General features: G+C 41.8%; 1 long non-coding RNA gene across 1 annotated transcript; it reads right to left on the reverse strand.

Moving 5' to 3' along the window:
- Window positions 1-3,216: 3,216 nt before the first annotated feature.
- LOC137148998 (uncharacterized) lies at window positions 3,217-19,876 on the reverse strand. Its single transcript, XR_010918639.1, has 3 exons — window positions 19,751-19,876; window positions 7,956-8,104; window positions 3,217-3,622 (listed from the first exon to the last, which is right to left on the reverse strand). It is a non-coding gene; the product is annotated as an uncharacterized lncRNA (long non-coding RNA).
- Between the last annotated feature and the right edge of the window lie 3,686 nt (window positions 19,877-23,562).

A 23,562-nucleotide genomic window follows, 5' to 3' on the forward strand; every position in this document is an offset into this window, starting at 1 on the left:
CAGATCACTGGTCCTTGTTACATGATAACATACCTTTGCCAGTATCTGCTGGTTTTTAGAAGTAAACAAACCCTTCCCACCTCTCCCTAATGTCAGTTGTGCCATGTTTTGCATTGGTGGTGGTGAATTCCTTCCCTGACCTCTACAGACAACAATCAGCTTATGATCCAAAGGCTTAGATCAAGCATTCTTTACTTGTTCTCTTATCCTTTTCTTCTCTGTCTAGTCATTATCAGACTGATGAAAGCATCCAAAGAAATCATTGCTGTCTATTTTTAAAAGCTTTCCGGTCCTCTCAGATACTGTACTGAGATATTATATCTTGATAGATCTACATATTTGGTAGTACTTCTGTAGGTAAAAGCATTAAAAAAACATAATACAGTTGGTTCCATTTAATCAGGGTCTGGCTAATAGGGATATTTGCTTAATTGGGACATGGTGTTGGGAACTGATATTATGTAATGTATTTAACTTATAGGTTTTCACATCTGTTTATTTGGGACACCTTTGGGATCTCATGCGAGATAATTTCATTATTCATGTAACATATATAGAAAGTGCCCATAACTATAATAGTTTAATGGCAACAAGTACAATGGAGTCCAGTTTTTTAAATTGCCATGTGCAGTGTGGTAGAATTAAATTGCAATTTGTAAAGAAATAATTATGACAAGAGCTATGAAATGCTTCTTCACATTAACTTCTACTAATTTCTTTATGCAATAATTTATTTTCTGTTAACATTCTAAATTACACCAGCAAAGAAGAGTGCAATTAAGGTGCAGGGAAATACAATTTATCAGTCTACCCCCTGTGTTTTTTATTTGTCCATTTATAAATACAATACGGCCTGTACCATTTGCTAGGAGAATACTCTTTCTGGAACCAGAAGCTGAAGTTGTTTCTTCCCACAACATTTCACCATCCATGAATAGTTAACTTCTTCTATATAGTGATCACACCCAGCACCCCACTCCCTGTTGCCTCCCCTTTTCCCACAGACACCCCAGTAGCTGCCCATATGGAATGAACATGGGGTAAGACTAGTAAATCAGGTTTTGCCCACTAAATTTGGCAGCTAGAGCTGCATTATTCATCATGTATTCACATCTCCATTACGTTGACAAAAAGCAGAAGTACAATGGTCCAAAATGTACAGGTGAAATTTTTTTGATTTTGTAAATTGGGCAGTCAAATGTACATTGAAAACTAACTGGATGAAATGGTGAATGTTGCCTGATTTATGGGGTCAGTGCAGCCTGGGCTGCGATATTCTGATCTCTTGTTCTCAGATGTCCTGCAGCTGTTTACATTGAAAACACAATATTTACATTCTGAAAAGTGATGAAATAAACCCTGCTTGAAAGCAGCTTTTTAAACAGCAGCATCGCACCTCCTTTCAGAAGGAACAATTTGCACACCTGTCTTTTTTGGAAGTGTTTCAATTTGCTATTTTTTCCGTGTGCCTGTGAGTGCATTAGACATAGGAAACAATTTTTGTGTGTGCAACAGCTTCACCTTCTCTTTAATCCTAGTTTGCTCAATGCGATCACATCTAATCACAGGCAAGGGGAAGACCTGGGGATATATTGAGTATTTGACATGCCCAACCTACTTCCAGTATATTTGCTGCTGCCATCTTAGATGTTAATAAGTGCCAGCCATAAGACAGGACACATTTTCCCTCCAACATCTTGCTCCCACAAAAATTAATCTCTCATGCAAGAGAGTGAAATACTCCTGAGAGCTGTAGTCTGGCACCTGGCAAATAGCAGTGAGTGTAACAAAATGGATAGTCCTACAGATACAGCATGAGGCCTCCATACTTTAGTAGAACAGGGAGTGCATCTGACTTGGGGATCTTCCTCTGTGCTGCTGTCTGGATGGTCCCTCTGGTATATCCTGGCATCTGTATATGCTCCCCTCAGCCCATACTGCACTCTTGCGGTCATAATGGTTTTGTCTTTCCCTAAATTGTGAAAATAAAACCTATGAGCAGGAAAGATGGGCAACTGAAAAAGTTGTAAGGGGAACAGTTCAGCATGGAGGGCACCAGCTGATCCATTCCATTATACATTAACCTATGTTTGAGGTAGAGCTCCCACCTGTTGCAGAAAACCCTTTATGGAAAGTTGTTTCAGCAACTGGTCTCACATTGATTTCAGTAAAAATTTAGGAAGTGCTAATGTAGATCAGACAAAAAACTCATTCTACAGCAAGTCAGCATCCCAGTGCTTGTCTAGTGCTTAGTGAAGATGCTACCAATGCCAACAGGGGAGCTTCAGCGGTATAGATACTCCACCTTCCTGAGAGGCAGTAGCTATGTTGACGGGAGAAGCTCGGATTTTCCAACCTCATCAGCAACATAGTTATACTGACATAAGTTGGTAGTGTAGACCAAAGCCTCATCTAGACAGGGCTAAAGTGGACACCATCCCAAATGTACAGCTCAGAAGTGACTCAGGCACTTCAGCTTTCTCAGACATTGTCTACAGTATCCTTCTTCTGAAGTTTTCCACAACTGCTGACACTGGTACAGCTCAACTACTGGTGGGAACAGGGAGAGCTCTAGTGGGGGGGTAGAGGTGCGGGGGGAAGGCTACATATGAACTGCCACGTTTTAAACATTAGAGAGACAAGGTAGGAGAGGTAACATCTTTTATTCGACCAACTTCTGTTCGTGAGAGAGACAAGGTTTCAAATTTACACACAGAGCTCTTCTTCAGGTCATTCTTCACATGTTTTAGCAAGTGTCAATTAAGAGGTGTTAACTCACTGGATTGTAAATTCTGGTATGGACAGCAGGACATAAAAATGTATTGCCAGTAATGTTTAACCCTCTGCTACAGCCTAGGAATAAAACATCCCTAGGACAAAGAAAATGCCGGAACAAACGTTAGTGTCCCATCTACATTACAATGTACAATTGTGTTAGTAAACACGGGTCGAAACAAAACTAAATTTTTAAGATAACATATACCCACATCGACAAGATGCTGGCTGCTGGTTGAGTTTTAGTCTTTGTGTTGAGTAGACTTCTGAGCGGGATTAGACAATAGAGTGATTAAAATATTAGTAGCCATCTAGAGCTCTGTCTGGTGATTCCAATGTTGCTACCAGCAAGGGAGTTACACTAGCTAAGGTCATGGTGGGAAATTAAAAAAAAAAAAAAAAAAAAAAAAAAGACTAGTATAGAGACAGCCTCAGGCTGGAAATTAATTTTAGTTTATTTGTGTTAGAAAAATATTTTTTTTAATCACATGTCTCAGAAAATCAAAACCAATCATTCAATGCACTGATGACAGTAAAACCATGAAAACCAGGCACCAGGAAAACACCTGTTCACTTGTTCAGTCATCTGGCAACTTTCAGACATAAAATAAGGAATGCCGAAAGAGCTAAAATTATATTTGGTTTCCTTTTACAATCATAAAAAAAATATATAAAGCTATTTAAATTTATATAAAGCCACCAAAAGCAATTTAAATACATTCTTTCATATAGAAAAAAGAAATAGGAAAAAATGAAATGAAACGTCATTGGAATGGTCATTGCTCTTCTGGCCCTGCCTTCATCCGAAAGAAACAGAACTTGAAGATACCCACAGTTGAAATGTCCACTAGAAAAAAAGACACATTTCATACAGAATATCAAGGTTTTAAAGTCTTGCATTTCCTCCCCAATGTCAGTCCACATCAACTATTTAGAGCTACTAACATATTTGTAAAGCTTTGTTGAGACTTTGTATGAGATATGGCTTTATAAGGATCGGGCAGTTGTATTTCCTGACAAAGGGAAAGAAAAAACCTTTAAAAAGTGTTCCAGTGTGTACAAAAGTACATGGTTTATATGATAGACCATAGTCATAACATCTTTGAATTCATTGCAGCCTATCATGTATGTCTACTGACAACTGTTGAGAGAATGATTTCTTCATCCAGTTGGTTGGTTTCAGAGTGTCGATGTGTATGATATCGCACATACATATTGATAGGAAAAAAGGTACCTGCTTGGGCCAGCATAACAATCTGAAAGTTGCATCTTTTCAGCTAGCTAGTTGAACCAGCTAGTCAAAGTTTAAGGCCGTGGGGATGTTCCACTCAGGAGTGGAAATTGATGGTTTCTAGTATTTATTTTGATGCAATCTTGTTTATTTGCAAGGAATGCCCAAGATCCTGCTTCTCCAAATGCAGGAGGAACCAGAAACAAAAGAAATTTCTTAGCTTACAACCTCAACACCAGACTCCCCAAAAAAATCTCTTATCTAGCTTTTTCCAGGATCATATACCATGACCAGTGAAGTGGCAAAGTTGCAGACAATACAAAATTATTCAAGATAGTTAAGTCCAAAGCGGACTACAAGGACTTACAGGGGGATGTTATAATACTGGGTGATTGGGCAACAAAATGACAGATGAAATTCAACATTAATAAGTGAAATGTAAATGCACGCTGGAAAAAATAACCCCAACAATACATGTACAATGATGGGTTCTAAGTTAGATGTTAGCACCCAAGAAAGAGATCTTGGAATCCCAGTGGATAGTTCTATGAAAACTTCTGTTCAATGAGTAGTAGCAGCTAAAAAAGCTAATTTTGAAATCCCCCTTCCCAGCGTACACACCAAGAGTTGGCTCCCAACTGCTAACAGCGCAGTTAAAGTGATTTTAGTTACAGTACCCCTTCAGGATTTATAACTAATGCTTGCAGGCCTCTTCACTGCAGTCACAACAGAGTCAGGTTTAGAACTGAAAAGTAAACCAAAAGCCCACATTCAGCAGGGGTGTCTTAGGATGTGTCTTTTAGGTAAAGGTGAGCAGGAAATGAAGGGAACAGCCAGTTAAACCAAAGGTTGGCTTATAACTAAAACATCGCATTCGAGCATCCACAAAGTTCAGGTCTAGATCTACGCATCAAGGATGGCCTGCACTTTATAAGGGGCCAGGCCAAAACTCCACCAATTAATTCCCTTAGACCTGTGCTATACAAGCCTATCTCAAGTTACATTCATGCCCAGATCCTGCAATTAACTCCATGCAGGCACCTCCTCACACCTACATGGACTTCAGTGAGGGTCTGCGCAGGTGCATGGATCCAGCCACATGGAAGTTACTGAGAGATCAGGGCCTAAAACATCAATTTCCACCAACCATTCCTGTTTTGCTATATTTCGCTGCATAGCTACCCTACATAAAGCTATTTTCTGTTTCTGATTATTTTATGTCGCTCTCAAAGGGCCTGATCCACCAAGAAGACAAATGTCTCCTGAGAGGCGCTGAGCAACCTCAAAGCGTTGAGAAGGGGGACTCAACTTCTCACAGGATCAGGCTCACAAGTACTACAGCTTTTCATGAAGTTGAAATGATATGCACACAAAATTTGTTAGTATGTTAAATGGAGTAGTGTGGGTTACTGCTGAAAATCAATTGGTCTTTCATTTCATACACAACATGCATGAGGACTAATAATTATGCAATAAGTATGACCACTTGTAAAACTAGTACACACACACACACGAGGAGAGAGAGACAGACAGACGGCTTATGCCCAAAATTAAGGCTTTTTAAAATAAAAATAAAATAGATATAGAAATGTTTATGAATTAAAAAACAAAACGAATGAAGTTGGGGTTTTTTTTAATTTAAATCTTTTTTTTTTTTTTTTAAAGGCCCAAAATTGCCACTTTGTATTAATGCCTGAAACCCAAAAGACTAGTCTATTTTCATTGTCTAAGGACAGTGAAATGGAAAAAGCATGCCAAATGATGAAAAGTAAAATCAATATAATATTTCTTCCTTTTTAATAACTGAAAGTGGGGTTTGTAACACAGGCAAAGCATTTTTTTCACCAAAAACATAAGGAGCCAGATCTCCCCTCCCACAGAAAAACACATGAAGAGAGGACAGGAAAACAGCCTTTAACAATTCACTATTCCTTTAGTAACATGCAACTAATCATTTTAGCAATTTGAAACTAAACTTGGGAACCCAAATTTAATACCACTAATTACTATTTTATGTGTATGTAATTTTGGTCTCTCTATTAGTGACCGAAGTGAACTTCTTTTAGCCATTACAAATCTCGTTATTTACTTTAGCCAGCATGCCAGCGTATAATAACAAATGAAGCAGGTCAGTAATTATGACTTTCTCTGTTTCCTCTTTTTAAAACTCAGGACTGTTCCTAAGATCTGTTCTTCCAGACCTCTGTCCCAAAACTTCACAAGAACACAACTCACTTCCCTCTTCTTCAACTTGAATCTGTTTATTTTAATCACAGCCTGTGATCTGTCAGCCTTCACTGTGTGTGGAAATTGGAGTTATCAAAGCAGGATTAGGAATACCTACGTCAGTGTTCAAACTTCATTTCTTCATGTGGAGTAGACACCATGCAGGCAGTGGAATGTTTTCCTTTAATGACTGCATATTTTGTATTGTAATTAGTTTTATTTCTGCTGTGGTTACGGATGGCTTCCTATTTTTTCAGTCAAAGTGCAGATATTTCTTTCCAGTTCCCATGCTTACTAGAGTTGGGACCCAAATACCAAGAATTTAGATTTAGGTCATCACTAATACTTACTTACCTCTTTCAGGGGAAACCTTAAAAACAAAGGACCTGATTCTCTTCTCGTGTCCACCCATAAGTAACTCCATATTAATCTGTGGGGCTGATTCTCTACTGCCCTGCACCTTAGTTGTCACAGTTAAACAAAGTGAGTGAAAAATGCTGCCAAGTCAGAATTTTCCACTCATTCTCATCACTGGAAGCATTTTTTTTTCTTACACCCACCTTTCACAGATCTAAATTATTACACAAAGCACAAGACAGTGGAAAAATTGGGCCCAACAGAATTTACACCGGTGTGAGCAATGAATCAGTTTCGTCTGCTTTCATGGCACTTTTCACACTAGACAAGATATGTTCCCTCCACACACTCAGGAGAAAGGAGAAAGAGAACTAATCCCTTTCCCACACCGCCAACCCACCCAGTCCCCACCATCATCTCCCCTATGATGGGGAAAGAGAAGAGAAGTTCCTTTCCCAGCCCATCAGGCAGCGGAGCAAGTGAGAAGAAAAAGATGTTCCCTCGTCCTACAGGTTAGGGAGCCAAAGAAAAAGGAAATGCTTCTTTGAAGCAGGGGACAAGACAACTAGATGGGAGCTCCCATCCCACCTAGCATTCAGGAGCAGGAAGAGCAACACAGACAACCATTGACTCTAATCACCTTCTCAATGGAGAAGTACTAGGAGGTGCAAGAGGCACAATGGAAAATCAGCATACGTTTTGTTTATCAACAGGGTCAGAAGGCAAAAATGACAATCAGTCCCCTGGTTCGGTTCATCTCTACTACATTTTTAAATTTGGTTTTGTGTTTGGTTTAGCCTTTTAAAAAGAAAAGTAGAGAGACAATGAATCAGCAGAGCTCAACCAATTTATATCAGTAAGGTTCTGGCCACTGTTCCAGTTGTTTTGGGGGTAGGGATGTAAAAGGTTAACCGTTTAAACAGCTGATTACTGTTTAACCTGGGGGGCAGAGAGGAGCAGCAGCTGGGCTGGCTCCCCACCAGCAAGAGCAGCGGGGCAGCTCTCGCTGGTGGGGAAGCAGGGAGCCCAGCGTGGAGCGGGAGGGTGGTAGCCGCAGCTGGGCTGGCTCCCTGTGAACGGGGATGCGGGAGGTGCGGAGTCAGCGCACTGGTGGGTGAGACCAGCTGCAACTACTCCCCACGCTGGGCTCCGTCCTTCCCCGCCAGCCAGAGCTGTCCAGCTGCGGCTGCTCCCCCCCAAAAGCATTTAACAGTTTAAACATTCTATTTTTAAAACGTTTGAATGGATTTTTGATTAAACTAATTTTTACATCCCTGTGCGGGGGCGCAGAGAAGGCATTTCTGATGTTTTCACATTTACATTTATTTTGGACACGATTGGTTATGCTGACAGGAAGAGTACGTACCTGTGTTTTCCAGGGCAGCTTCAGGAGAAGGGTCATTGTTATTGACAGGGGATGGTCAGGCCACCAGGATACAGCTTCCCCCTTCAACGTATCATGAAACTCTGTTTCTTCTGAGCTATGGGCTGAGAGGTGCCGAGCATTTGCCATTCCTGTTGAGATAAAAGGAAATTATGGATGCTCAACACCTTTCAAGATCATAGTCTTGGGCCCTATTTCTCTATTTCCCCATTTATGTGCTGGGCACAGGAATGAAAGTGGGGAAAGATGGCTTTCAGCCACCTCTCTCTCTCCTGAATTCTGGGGCTGCCCAGAGACCTGCTCAGTACATGTAGAAGTATAATTAAGGCTCCTCAGATTTTCCCTTGGACTCCCCATAACTCCATTACAAACCATGGGCAGATGAGAATAGCTGGAGCAGAGTGCACTTCAGCCACACTCCTCATGTCCCCTGGCATGGCCCTATAGTAAAGGCTGCAAGGCCGGTTGGCCTAGACCTCTTGCACCAGATATATGCCAAGCAGAGAACCCTCCTTAAACTGGAGAATTCCCGAGGGAATTTCTCTCTCTAGGGCCCCTTTACCCTGCTAGGGCAGCATAAAGAGGCCACAGAAGATTTTTGGGTCCTCTGTTCTAAAACTTACTTAGTTTGAGAGCTTTTTTTAAATTGTTCTGAGGGGGCATTCTCTCACCTCAAGATTCTACCTGTCTTTCCCACACAACTTCCCCCATTTAACCCTGGCCACATGCTGATTTTTTAAAAAAAGCATTTTTAAGCATTAAAAATCAGGAGAAAGACCCCTCCAAAAATCAGGAATTGGCTTTAAAAAATCACGGAAGTGTTTAAATTAACACATTTTGTATTCTTGCTTCTGAGCTACTAAGTTTCACATTTTTAAGCTTTTCTCTACTACCATGAAGGCTAAAAACTTACTTTTCTTTTTAAACCAGAGCGGAGATTCTTACATGATCACCTGACCCCAGAAACTGGGGCTTTAAGAATAAACAAATACCATGAGATTCCAAATAACATCATGTGACCTGGCAATATTGCTTGACCCATAAAACTTTTGCTTAGTGCAAACGGTGCCTCGGAGCAGCCTGATGATCCCATTGAGCCAACTTCCCTATACTTAGGTGGAGTTAAATTCTTTGTCTGCAAAACATTTATTAACATACCACTTAACTAGCAAATGTAATAATATATTTCCAATCACTGTTTGCCCTCACCCTCCAGCCCCTTCTTCTGCAAATATTTGTGACTTGGCTAACTGTGTTTGGTCTTCATTTAGTACAGGTCTTTGGAGCAGGGATTGTAACTTTGCATTTGTACAGAGACCAAAACAATGAGAGCCTGATTCTGATTGGAGCCTCCAGTCAATATTGTCTACAATACAAATAATAACTTAGTCCACTCCCTCCAGTGGGTTTTTGTTGACTGGACAATTTAACCCTTAATATGGAATTATTCACTCTTTCTCCATTTCTTAAAATATATGGTTCGCTTCTCCAGTCCACAAACACAGCAGGTTATTCAGTAGCTCAGCCAAACAAAACCCAGAAATACATACACTCCTGAATGTGCATGAAGCTCCTGTTCTGATCCATAAGGTCCTGTGTAACATCATAAAATGTCTACCTGTCAGATTTTATAAACAGACAATAAAGTAGGTGCAAACAAACTATAAATGAAATGCAAACAAGTCATAAACTTAGTTGCTAGATATAAACAAACTCGAGGTTAGCACGCTATAAATTAGGCATAAATAAGGTAGAAGCCAATTGCAGGCTGGGTGTAAACATTCAGTGATAGTGCTGAATGAAAAGGGAGCAGGTAAGCACCAAGACACTTACGTCGGCAATTCTCCAGTGGCTGGAGTCAAGTCTGAAAATTGGGTAATGAACTACTTCCATAGGGCGAGGTTCACTTTAATTAGCACAGGGAGGTCCAAATTGCACCTTCCTTTGTGAGCTTGGCTCAAGGCACCTCAGGGTGGAAAGTCACAATAGAAATAATAGGCAATGGAGATGATAGGTGCTCTTGCAGTACCATCTGGGGTTCTGTAAAAGAGACACCCATGAAGTCCAATGAGGGGTTCTACGAACAAGGGCCTTCCCCAGCCACCATCACCTACTTCTGTGGCACCAATGGCTCATTGTTGGTACCCCCGAGGAGAGGTGGGGACTGTTTTGCAGCATTCCAAACGTCCCTTGGATGGACTCTCCGCTGCCATGGTCTGAGCCCACTTCCTGGGGTGCATCTGGCTGAAAGTACCATTAGAGCAATTGTACAGAATACCATTTCTGGTGAGACACAGTGATCGTCAGAATCACCTCTTGCTGTATACTGTATACTTCTCGTATACGGACCCTATTCACACCATGGTTCTAAAGCTGTAGTCTATAGACTACTCACAGTCCATGGAGCTCTTGGTGATGGTCTGAAAGCTGATGACCTGGTGCTGGCTCTCCTAATTTCCACCTGGTAAGTCCTGTGAAAAGACAGCTAAATAACTAAATACTTTTCTAATGTAACTTTACCAGGTAAGCAATTGCTCTAGCTGCCATAAGGAGCTACATGATTGGGAACTGGAGGATGCATGGTACACATCATCACAGATAAGAAGGGAGGGATCTATGAAACAGTCTATTAGGATATAGTCTACACATTTAAAAAAATTAGAGAACCCCCTGGTGCAGGGCTCATTTTTGGCTCATGGGATAGAGGACAGTCAGAAGAAAGCAGCAGTTTGTTTAAAGCTTCATGCCACAGTCAGAAACTGTATTCTGTGCTATTCTGATAACATCAGCTTTTTAGTGGAATGTAGGACAGGCAAGAGTTTGTTGCAGCATTTGATTTCTTAATACAAATAAAGGAAATGTTTCTTCTTTATTAATTATCCTAGCCAGACAGGTGCTGGGCACTTTCACTACTCTTGAAGTCAATGGTCCTCAGCACCTCACGGGATTATGACCTAAAACACCTCCTATGGGTTTTGCCTGCTCCTACAAAGGCTTTGCCATTGTTTCTAAGTTTCTTTCACCTGTAAGCCTATTTACCTTACAAATGTCTTGTCAGTCTAGAGCCTTTAGAGCCACAACTAAAAAGAAAGGTAATAAGGAGACAAAGTTGCTTGCATGCTAATCCAAACCCAAGCAACCCGCGCTTGGTTTAAATTCTTGTGGAATCATCAAATGCAGAAATTAGAGCAACTGAGGCCACTAGTTATGTAACAGCTTGTACTAGCTATACAGCATATTTCTAATGTGGTTACCCCCCTTATATCTACTGTGCAAAAGTGTTAGTGGTTAGGACTGCCTGAGTAAACTACCAGCGCGGCAGCTGTTGCAGAAGATATCCAAGTCCAGCACCAGTTGTGGTTGCACATCGAAGTCTGGTGACTCGAATCCTTAGTTTGCTGGTGAGCCTAACATAACTGGTTCCAGGCAGGGCCCAAGCATAATTTTTTCGGGCCCAGTACAAACTTGTAACTCGGACCCCCTCCCACACACATACCCATGGGGGTTGCAGCCTGGGCTGGGCCCCCCAGGGCCTCTGGGCCCCGGTAAAGTGTACCCTTTCCCCCCCATGTGGAAGCCCTGGTTCCAGGTCCCAGGATGCATGATCGGTCAGCAAGGGCCGAAGCAGAACCAATCACAGTGTGAAAGGGAGAGTGAATGCTCACCCTCAGCTCCAGCTTCCAGACTTCATCACGACTCTAGTTCATCTACGGACCCACCCTGACCATCCCCCAAATTACTTCTAAACTTTAAATGACACACCTAGAACAAATCTGGCATATTCAGTGTTAAAATAGGCTCAGTTTATTTACATTTCCCTTTATTGGCTAATCCTTAAGTAGAGCTGGAGTAGCTATGACAGCAAGCAGAGACTGTCCAGGTGAACAACAGGGACTACCACCAGATGTATGCTCACTGGCTGGGCATATCAAAGAGGACTTTTTGTTTTCACCAGAGCCTCTTGAACAACAGCACAAGCAAAAGGACTCTCCAACTACAGCTCAATGAAACTCGGAGAAATCCAACAATGAATAGTTTCAAGAAGTGCTCTGCTCAGCCATAATCTCTGATCCTGGAACAGACCTCAAGTTACAGGGTTATTTAGCTGGTGGTGCTTTGGATATGGGAGTGAGACACCAAACGATAACTTCATAAACTATGAGTTGGGATCCCACAACACTCACAGACAAGGATTGAATGAAGCTCATGAATACAAGTTAGGGTGACCATATTTCCCAAAGGGAAAATGGGATACCGCATGGGGCTAGCCCTCCCCATCCCACTGTCCCCCACATGGGGCTGGGGTTGCTACTCACCCAAGCACTGCCTCCCCACCCCCTGTGGGGGACTGACATCACTGCTCACTCCAGCTCTGCCTACCCACGCCCGAGCACTGCCTACTCCCCTGCAAGGGGCCGGTATCCTCACTTGCCCCTCCCCCCACATTCCTCCACACCCCACTTTTTTTTTTTTCTTTTTTGACAAAAGTGGGCATTTGTCCCGTTTGCTCTTGCCAACTGATCAGGTTGGCAAGAGCAAACAGGACAAATGCCTACTTTTGCCAAAAAAAGTTGGGACGGCTGGGACAGGACTTAAAAAAAGCCTGGCCAAAATGGGATGCATGGTCACCCTAATACAAGTACAGCCTTGCATTTTGTCAAAATCCAGACAAAAAACTGAGCCCAGTTAGTTTCAGGGGTACTTAAGAACTAAGGCTGCTGAGAAAGATTTCATGCCTTCAACACAGAGGACACAAGCAGTAATCTATGCTGTTTCTGGTAATTCCAGGGACAAATTTCAGCACCTTGGTATCTGGACACTTAGGAGACAGACACAACAGAAGTATCTCAGACAAACTGGGTAAATAGATACATTTCAAAGAGAACTGTCGAGTCCCTGGGATTGTAAGTCATGAGCAAGAGGCATCTGATGCACTATTAGTGGTCATAGGGCTTTCACTTAAGGGAAGGAGAGCACCACTCCACTAGTTATTTCCCAATACAAATATGAAGCCTATTTCCTGAGGTACGTCTTTCACTTCCCACAAGAAATGAACCAAGCCCAACAGTCTCTTTGCTTGCGAATGGCTTATGCATTAATGCTGCAGTGAAAACAGCTGAGTTTCAAAGGGCTCCAGCACTAGGGATTTCAGTTCAAACCAACCAAGTGCCAGCCACTAAAAGCAGTGGTACTGTTTTCTGGGCAGGTAGGCCAACATTTTCAAACTTAGGTGCCTGAAGTTAGGCACCTAAATAAAAGTGGACTGATTTTCAGAGATGCTGAACACAACTCCCATTGACATCCGTGGGATTTGTGTAGTGCTCAGCACCTCTGACAATCAGGCTAGCAACTTAGCTTGGTGTCTAACTTTAGGCACTCCAATCAGAAGATGGTGCCCCTAGTGATAGTCTGATGAATCCATCACTAAAAAGCACAAGAGTAGGAAACTGCCATCAGAAGTACAGGAACTATATTTTTCCCTTCTGCAGGATCCTGCTTTCTTTGGCATTGCCAGCTCACTCCCCCTGCTGATGAAAGGCAGTACTGCATTTCAGGAGTCAAAACCAGCCGCAGGTTCTGGAAAGTTACCAAGGGCTCCAGCCACCCACAGTCATACTCATAGGGTGTTTGGATATCCAGAGCTGCCTTGCAAGAATCATCCTTAGAAATGTCCAAATGAAGGTGTGATGCTGGCAGACAGGGTGCCAGCTCATGCCAAGGCCCTTAGGCCTTGCTGAACACTGACAAATGCATCGCTGGAAACCAATGTGGCTCGCCTGTGTGCAGTATTGTTAAAATAGATGTTAAGTTGATACAAATGTGTTTAGACTTGATGAAATGCTTGCAGGATGCTGCATGTATTGATCACACTTAAACATCTGTATCCCATGGTATAAAGTTATATTGAGTGTTTGCATTGTAAACCTCTGTAATTCACCAAATAAGAAAGAAGCTTCGATTAATGTAAAAAGCTGGTCCTGCCCACCAAGAAGGCCCATTGAAATCAGATGAACCATTGTGAAACATCAAAGAACAAAAACTTTGTTAATTGCATTCCTCCCTTCCTCTCCAAGAAGAGACCACCTGCACATGAACTCATCCCATCAGCATGAGCTTCAGTAGAAAGGGAATAAAAATCACTGACCTAAAATAATTTTATCACTAGGTTGCTTGGAATTTGGAGGGGGCAATATTTCTAAGCATAAGCAAGGGATCCCCAAGCTGATTGGCTTAGGTTAGCTCTAAAGGATATAGAAAGTTTGCATATCACAGCAGCTTCTATTACCTTTTGGAACCTAAGACTATATGTCATTTGTTTGTGTACGTTTACCTGCTTTAACCTCGTAAATCTCTCTCCAATTTCTTTTTCCTAGTTAATAAATCTTTAGTTAGTTTGTTACAGGATTGGCTATAAGCATCGTCTTGGTGAAAGAACTGAGGGTACTTTTGTGACAGGTGTAAATGACCGGTCCTTTGGTTCTGGAAGTAACTGGAATATTGATGTGATTTTTGATGTAAGGGATCATCTATCACAAAGGCAAGCTTGCCTGGTGGCAAGATAGACTGGGGTACCCAAGGGAACTGTCTGACTCCATGTTAAGGGTGTTAATAGTGCTTAAGGAGTTCAGACTTCTTCTTTGGTTGGTGAAAATTAAGTATAAAACACACAACCAGTTGGGGTTTGTGCCCTGTTTCTTGAAGTCTGCCCTGAGGCAGGCCCTCGGTCTACACGACAAACTTGTCAGTCTAACTATGTCACTCAGGCATGTGGAAGATCCACACCCCTGAGCAATGCAGTTATACTGACCCAACTCTTGGTGTAGACACCGCTATTTCGATGGGAGGGCTTCTTCGTCAACATAGCTACCACCTCTTAGGGAGGTGGAGTACCTCGGCTGATGGGAGAAGCTCTCCTGTTGGCGTAGAGAGCATCTTCACAAAGAGCTATATTGGCGCAGCAACTAAATAACCCTTCAGAGAAATCTCATGAAATACTAATGAAGGACTTAAGGGCTTTAACCAAAAAATGCTAATATCAAAGCTAGTGGCCATTATGCATGGTGGTTGGAGGTCAAAAAGCTAAGCGAATTCCTCACTCATTGTAATCAAAAGAAAAGCCCACGTGGATAGAGATACTGTCAGCTTGCTTTCTGTGTGAAGATGCTATAAATATGGATTCAAAGAAAGATCCTATATCTCTGGACTGTTTGAGCAGACTAACTGAACGAGAAGACAGAGGTCCCCAGAGTTATTCTGGGTAGTCCTGAGAGGCTTTTGGGGAAACTGGAGATTACTACATCTCTGTTACAATTTGGAATTATAGACTGTGACTCGCCTGTATATATATTTTATCTGCTTTAACCACTCAATAACTCTTTCTTTTTTCTTAGTTAATAAACCTATAGTTATTTTACTATAGAATTGGCTTCCAGCATTATCTTTGGTGAAGATCTGGAGTACCAGTTGATCTGGGGTAAGTGACCGGTCTCTTGGGGCTGGGAAAAACCTGATGTGGTATGATTTAAGGTTTAAGTGACTTTTTATCATGAAGTCCAGTTTGTCTGGCAAGATAGACTGGAGAGTCTAAGGGGACTGTCTGTAACTCCATGGTAAGACAGTTATGGGGATTCAGGAGTTTACATTTATTACACATATTGTTTGCTTGGTGAAATCTAATTATAGAACATACCACCAGTCTGGGGTGTCTGCCCTTGTTTTCTGACAGTCTAGGTAGGCACTCCCAGTTGTGAGCCACTCCAGATAGCATGACAGTTTGTAACTGTATATTCCTACTTCTATATCTTTTCAGCCTTCCTCCTTTTATCCTGATTTTGTTTAATATAAATGACTGACACTACTTCACTCCCTCTAGCACAGTTCTCTCCCCTCCATCTGCCAATCGCTGCTCTTTACAGCCTATTACCCTAAGGTGGCAAAATCAATGGACATTTATGAACATGCTCACTGGCAGAATGATGGCTGACCAACAACCAGAATGTACTGTATACAGTCATTACCAGAAAAAAATGTAAACTTCATCATCATATTAAACAGTTAGTGTGAATTGAGGCCTTGTCTACACTACCACTTATGCCGGCAAAACTTCTCACTCAGAGGTGTGGAAAAACACATCCCGAGTGACATAAATTTTGCTGGCATAAGCGCTTGTGTGGACAGCACTATGTCAGCAGGAGACGCTCTCCTGCTGACACAGCTACTGCTACTCGTTTAGGTGGTTTTATTATGTTGGCGGGAGAGCTCTCTTCCGTCGACATAACGTGGCTACATAAGCACTCTTACAGCGGCCCAGCTGTAGTGATACAGCTGTGCCACTAAGTTTTAAGTGTAGACTAGCCCTGAGTCTCCTCTCAACCATCCCCCTATATCCCCCCCCCCCACACACACACACAATCTATTAGTAGTGCCTTTCACCAGCATTTCCTATACTGCTTTGTGCAATAATGAAACAGCAGTACCAGAGAGATCAGAAATATCTACAGAAGATAGACTAGGACATACAAATTAGTGCTAGAAAAGGTGCTGCTCCATTTTATACGTGTGTGTGTGTGTATGTCTTCTGTCACATACAAAATTGAATTCACCAATAAAATAAATATAATCTTAACTGTGCTGTTAATAAGCATCATATCAACAAAGATCTGGTCAGACCAGCTCTCTCCTACTTATTCTTGTATAAAGTTATGATTCCCTTCCCTTTCTCAGCATTGCATTCCAAAGGTGGAGAGAAGTTGATAACAAGACTTCTGTAACTGGTTAGAACTTGTACTGGGTATCATGTCTCCTTTATGCATGTGTGAAATGTTTTGTAAAGCAGCAGATTCAGCCGAGGAACACTTTATGACATTACACAGGAGCAGAGACTGGATTGGTATTAATAATACTTCATACATGCATCATTTTCAAAGCACATAACATTTTCAAAAAGTCTCTTCAAAGCACTGTGTAAACATCAGTTAATCCTCAGGACACTTCTGTGTCAGTTCCCCCTTCTCCCCTCCCAAATCTGTAAGTTGTTTTGTCCAAGGCCACACAGCAAGGCAGTGGCTGAGCCAGGACTAGAATTCTAATGCCTGGCTCTCTGTCTCATAAATCCATTAGACCCGTTGTTCTCAGGCGTTTCCATACCACAACCTCTTCTCCACACCACAACTACTGCTGGACCCCTTCTCCCACTTAGCAAAATGAGAGGAACAGGGTGGTAGTAACTTCTTGACACATGTTCCTAACACCTTTGTGGATCAGAATCCCTAGATTAAGAATCCCATATTGGAGCATACTGCCTTTCAATTCCAGGACCTTTATACATCAGAGTAGCTTTGCTTCTGGCAGACCCTTAAAAATCAACATCTACAGCTCCATCCCGAGGTTTTTACTGAACAGTTTCCCAGATATTATCACATCGAAGTCCATAAGAGTTTGATCTGGAATTTAAGGATTTGGACCCAGATCCACAAACAGTATTTAGGCACCTGACTTCCACTGAAATCAATGGGAGTTAGGCAGCTAAATACCTCTGAGGATCTGGGCGTTGGGCTGTAGTAGTGCTGGCATACAAGAGTTAGTAGGAACAAATGACTCTCCAAAAGCTCCAGCTACCAGTGAAACCAGGTGGGTGACTTCAGAATTTTCAGGGACTGCAGAGGTTCAAAGTTGCCATTATTTTCAGGGCCGTTGAGCTGATGCAGCTGTTTGTATTCCTTTATCTTGGCAAAAGCATAATTTCCGCTCCTCCTTGGCCTTCCATGACATCTTACATCCTCCATGCCTATAACCCACATTTTCACCTCTCGCATTCTGCTGGTAAAGAATTCTGTTTTTCTGACTAAGTGCCAGCTAAGACTACTCAGATGTATGTGAAGATGATTCAAGCTTTTGGATAAATGAAGCCTTAAGTTCCTGCATACCTGAATCTGAGCCAGATTCCTGCAGTAGCATTGCTGACTAGGGCTAGCCACCACCTTTAGATTCAGAAGAGAGTTTGAACAAGCCTTTTTTTTTTTTTTTTTTTTTTTTAATATAAAAAACAAGGTCAATATTTAAACATGTTGTTGGTTCAAAAGGTGGAGAACAATCTGAGACCAATAGTCTTAAATGATACTAGTGATGGCAAAAGGTAACTGAGCTGCATGGGTTGTTTTTTTTTTTTTTAAGTTCATTATAATGCTTTGGGTACAGAATAACTATTATGTTTACTATTCTTTCACCAACCCAAAAATAATGACTGTCCATATATTGATGAATGAAGTGCATTACTATAGTCCCCTTCCCTGTAGCATCTAGGTGATCTACTATTAAGTGGTGGTGTTCCACTTTAGCTTCTGAAAGTTTAGCAGTATCAGAGATCCTTATTCCTCAACAACAGTTCACAAGATGGATTTATTACTTTTCTTACTCTTAGAGCAGAAGAACATAAGTTCCAGCAAAATACGTTACATCAGAACACTGCAGTTTCTTTGCTTTTTTTAAAAAAAAAAAAAAGGCCTCCATTTAAAGTGGGTTTAATGAACACCTAAAAAGGAAGTGGTGGGGAAATCTATTTGCATACCCTCTATGGTTGCAATGTACCAAATCCCCTGAGCATGTGCACAGTCCCATTGACTTCAGTTTGACAAAATTTCTAGAGGCAACTTTCTTTTCAAGTTATCAATATAAAGAATCTTCCCCATGCACAAAGTCCTCACTCTGAACACTAACACAAGGGAAATGTGCACAAACTGAACAGAGCACAGGAATTCATACCGGCAAATAGGGGGATCATAAAACTGTGTGCATAGTCACGATTTGCTTAGGTCATAGCCACCTGGATGGGTTCATATACAAAACAATAACCAAGAACACCAATTGCATTGGCAGTAGCTCCTTATAAAGGGTTAGCATTGGCAGAGTAGCACAAGACAGTTTGTTTTGTGTTTCAAGACATGCCCCATTCAGACTTGGGCACTTCTTGTTCCAGTGAAGCGGCTGCAACAGCAGCTAAAATTGACTGACGCAATGCATTGTCATCAGATGCCCAGGGTCTTACATTTCTGCACATTCCAAATACTTGTTTAAAAAAAAAAATCACAATCTGTCTCCAAAAATATTAAGGCCAACATGTAGTTGATTGATCCCTCAAAGCTTTAGATTCCTTTAAATGGGAGTGCTCTTTGTACAAGTTTGTTTGGCCCTCATTATATTTGGGGTGGGGTTTTCAAAAGTGCTTACCTGACTTAGGAACAAAGGACTTCTGAATTTCTGCCACTCCCTCCCTACAGCTGTATTATTATTTGTGATCAAGCATGTACAGAACTTCATGAGATAGAAGTGAAAGGAAACAACATAGAATCTCAACAGCACTAATGCCTGATTGTACATTGTTCAAATTCTTCAAGAGGTTGACAATTTTGGATATGGCCCTACTGGGAAGCAAGAGTGTTAAACATGTTTTTAAAGTGTCTGTATCAGGACTTTAAAATAAGCCTCAGGCAAGTTTTTGAAGCAGACATTTCACAGGCTATGCCAAAAAAATCTCAAAGCCCTCAAGCTGACAGGAAGGCAATCTAAAAGTAAGTTAACCTTTGCTACTTCTGTGCAGCACCTCCTATGTTCCCAACTTTCTACTAAGATCAATAGAAACTTAAGCACAGCTGGTACATCCAGCAGCACAGCTGGGGCATGCTAGCTAGATAGGATACGTTCTGGTACCAGGAACAGGACTAAAATTATAGGCTATGCAAAGCAGTAAGTCCTCAGACAATCAATCAATCGAAAAGCACCTTTGGCTCTGTCTCGGGGCGTGTAGACTCCACCACTCCAGAAGGGGGCAAGGTGGGGAGCCTCAGGGCAATGGGGCCTAGCGGTCTGAGCCCCTAAAGGCCCTTCGGCTCCGAGCCAGTGAAGATCCTCAGGTTCAGGGCCGGTAGGCCTAGGGGCCAGAGTCGGTGGCAGCCCTTGTGTGGAGCGGCTGCAGGGTCTTCTGGCTCCTAGGCTGGACCTCCACCGTGTATCCTCCCTGCTTGGCGTCCCACACTGAGTGAGCTGAGCTGCTCCCCTTTATACTGCTGCAGCAGTTGAAGCATGGCCAGCAGTGGCAGGGGGCATGGCTTCACCTGCCAGAGTATTGGCTTAACCCCTTCACTTCCAGTGCGGGGCAAGTACACCGCGTCACAGGTTCCTATACCAGCGCATTTTCATTAATTGCTGGGAAGCAACAGTCTTTGTAACTTACCTCAAAATTTTATAAGGGTAAGAACTTGGGTAGCCTGAACTGGTGCAGGCTCAGTCATGTGTGCCAGGGTGGGCATAACACTGCCAGCTCCAACAGCTGTCATCTTGAAAGAGAAGTGTGACTTTGGTTTTGGTAATTCTCACCCAGTTATTTCTTAATAATAATTTGTATTACAGTAGCATCTTGAGGCCCTAACAAAATTCAGGACCCCATTGTGCTAGGCACTGTACACACACACACACACACACACACTATAAGAGGCAGTCTATGTTTATAGATCTTTTTTATTTGTGATTTTATCATTGTGAGGAGAAGGAAACAAAAGTTTGAAGCTGGAAGAGACCCACAAAAGAGTTAAATCAACCTTCTGTTTCATTCTAAACTCACTTAAACCATCATTTTGTTTACAACGATACTTTATAAAACAGCTTGAACTGAGATAGAGCAAGGAATTTGAGATCCCATAGCAAATCCTTGGAAAGAGTTCAGTTGGATACCTTTTATCTTCCAAACAACTCAAATTACTGATCAAAAGCCAGAAAATCTTTCTTCGTGTTCTCTTTTCCAGAGAGCTAAGTTGCAACTTGGAAAAATACATACATCAGGATTTAATAAAGACTCTAGATGTAACTCCAGGGTCTTACTATAGCAGACACATCCACTCTCCCTGAAGGGAGCTGCGTCATTTGTTCTTTTTTAAATGGACTATTTTAGTAGTGTTGGCGAACAAAAAGATAAAACATTTTAACGAGGCTCATAGTCTGAGCTCCACCTGCATCATAGAAGTATCCCAATGAGCCACACATATCCAGGTCCTTTTGTATATGAGTTGGGAACTGTAAACAGGGGATTCTTCCTCAGGACTATAAATCTTGTCTTGAACAGAGTACGCAGGAGAATAGTAAAGTCCTGTTATCCCAGGAATTTACTACAGTGCAGTCAGGTTAATCAAAATCCATTTGCACTTGGATTAAAGAACATGCAGATTGTCCAATCAGTACAATCTGCGTGCTGACATGGCTGTCGCATTTTACACATTTCAGCTATCTAGATCACGTGGGCACAGCAAGCATGAATTGGGCAAGTGTGAGAGCAACATCATGGGGAGGGAATGGCTCATAAATGGCTCACATAGTTGCTGCATTTCCTTTTATCCTATACTTCATTACACTCTAGCAGCTTTTTTAATTGTATGAAAACTATTTTTAAAAAGGCTTTGCAGAGAGACCAAACATGATCATGGGTGAAGACCCAGAAAACTGAAAATGTGTGAAGATAAGGGGTTAAAAAGGAAACAATTACACAACTCTTGTTCAAATTTTGCTACCCAGTGATTTCCCTGCCTCTCACGGGGGTCACTCCTTTCTGAATACAGTGAAGTGATCCCTGCCAGAGATGGCCCATCCCTGGGACTCATAAAAATACTTCTGAAGGGATAAATACTTTGCCTCATGCACACAGCTGGTTGCACCAAATGCAAGGTATTTTTCTAAAATGTCCCTGAGAAAGAAACCCCAGACTCCCTACCTGGTCTTTATGCCCATCCCCACTTCTAACTATTCAGGCTAAATAATGCACACTACTTTCAATCTAATGAGTGTAGTTTTCAGGTAGATAATATAAACATTTCAACAGATGCCGCTTAATAAAATTTGCTTGCCAAGTAGTCTTGCCTCCCTCTTTGGCTGCGGTTGTGAGAAAACATGTCTGTTGAAAATGAGAAAACAAATGGATTCCCAATGTCTCTTTCCTCTTTAAAGTGCGAGCCTGTCTACTCATACCCAGGTCACAGGATTTACCTCATGCAAGGGGGAGAAATTTTTGCAGAAGCCCCTCTTCAAAATATTGGCAGCAGCACTGCACTGATGCAACGTTAACTGTCCTAGCTGCTGCCAGCTGCTATTAATGAACTCAAGTAACAATGATTCTTCAGGATGGGGAGGAGGAGACATGATTTCCTATAGACTAAGAACAATGTGAAGGATCCACAAGAAGGATCAAACGGATTAGTTTGGTGGTTTTTTCAAATGGCTCAACCCTCTTCCCATTTCGGTGACTTTTGGTTTTAGGAGGATTTCTTTCACTGCAAAAGAAGAAAATGTAAAAGCTGACCCCAGCCAAGTCCTCCCCGGCCTCTCCCTCACACAATAACAAACCATGTAACTTTTTACATTTTTTTTTTTTTCAAAACAGAATAAAAAAAAATAAAAAACCTCACTCAGCAAATTCTTCTCAGCATTTCTCACAAGTCTGCACACCTCCTGTTGTGACTGCACGCACTTTAGATTATTATGTGAGGAGAAGCAAGACAGCATATCATGAGCACAGTAGGTGAAAGGGAGTATTTCACCCTCACGTGTTTCTCACTCACTGTATACAGTGTGCACAGTTGGCTGAACTCACCTACTATGCCTTGTGAATGGGCTGGCCTGCCATAGGGCAGAGAGAATGATCTACTTCATCTCAACAGCAGCCCCCATTTGTCAATCTTTACACTTTTTAAAACAAAATACTTTTACATATAAAACATAACACATGTACATATAAACACAAACATAGAAAACAATTTTGCTTTTGGTTTCTTTGATTACCATTTTAAATCAAAGTAATGGTCTTACATGAGTGTCCCATAATTTGAGGGACAAAAAAAAAAAAGTTCTAATTTGAGTGCCTGCAATAGGCACTTCAATAAGAGGCTCAATTTTTTCAGAGGCATTGAGCTCTTGTAGTTCCAGCATCTTTGAAAGCCAGGCCACTTATTTGGGTATCTAAACAAGGATTCAAGTGCCTAAGTTCAGGCACCCATGTTTAAAACTCTTGGCCTTGGTTTTTACAGTTCAGGTTTATTATATTCTAAGGAAAATAGATAGTGCAGGATGAACAGCAGAAATTGGTTCAAAATGATACTACTTACTGCACACCCTATTCTACCATTCTATTATTGCTTGTTAGAATGGTAACTATGAATTATTCAGCCCTTGTATAGCACTCAATCTTCAAAGCACTTCACAGACATTAACAATGCTTCACCACACCCCGGTGTGAGAGGTAAATATTAACCCCATTTTGCAGTCCAGAAATTGGGGCGGGGGAAGAGGCCCAGTGACCTGTTCTAGATCACAGAGAATTATTAACTTCAGTGAGAGTCGCACATGCAACTGATGGGATGATCAGACCCAATGAGTTAGTGGCTCCCATCCTGCATGTGCTCAGGCTACTCGATCATTCCTCTGCCCACCATTTAATCAGGTTCTATAGCAGTTTATGATTTATAGAATGTATATTTGTTGCCAACGATAAGTAAAAGGCCCCAGCCCTGCACTCAGAGGCACACTGATTGATCCCGGTGCCCATATGGCA

Source organism: Emydura macquarii, unplaced genomic scaffold (genome assembly GCF_026122565.2).
Source record: "Emydura macquarii macquarii isolate MOO-44397 ecotype Brisbane River unplaced genomic scaffold, CSIRO-AGI_Emac_v2 contig_705, whole genome shotgun sequence".
NCBI lineage: Eukaryota > Metazoa > Chordata > Testudines > Chelidae > Emydura > Emydura macquarii.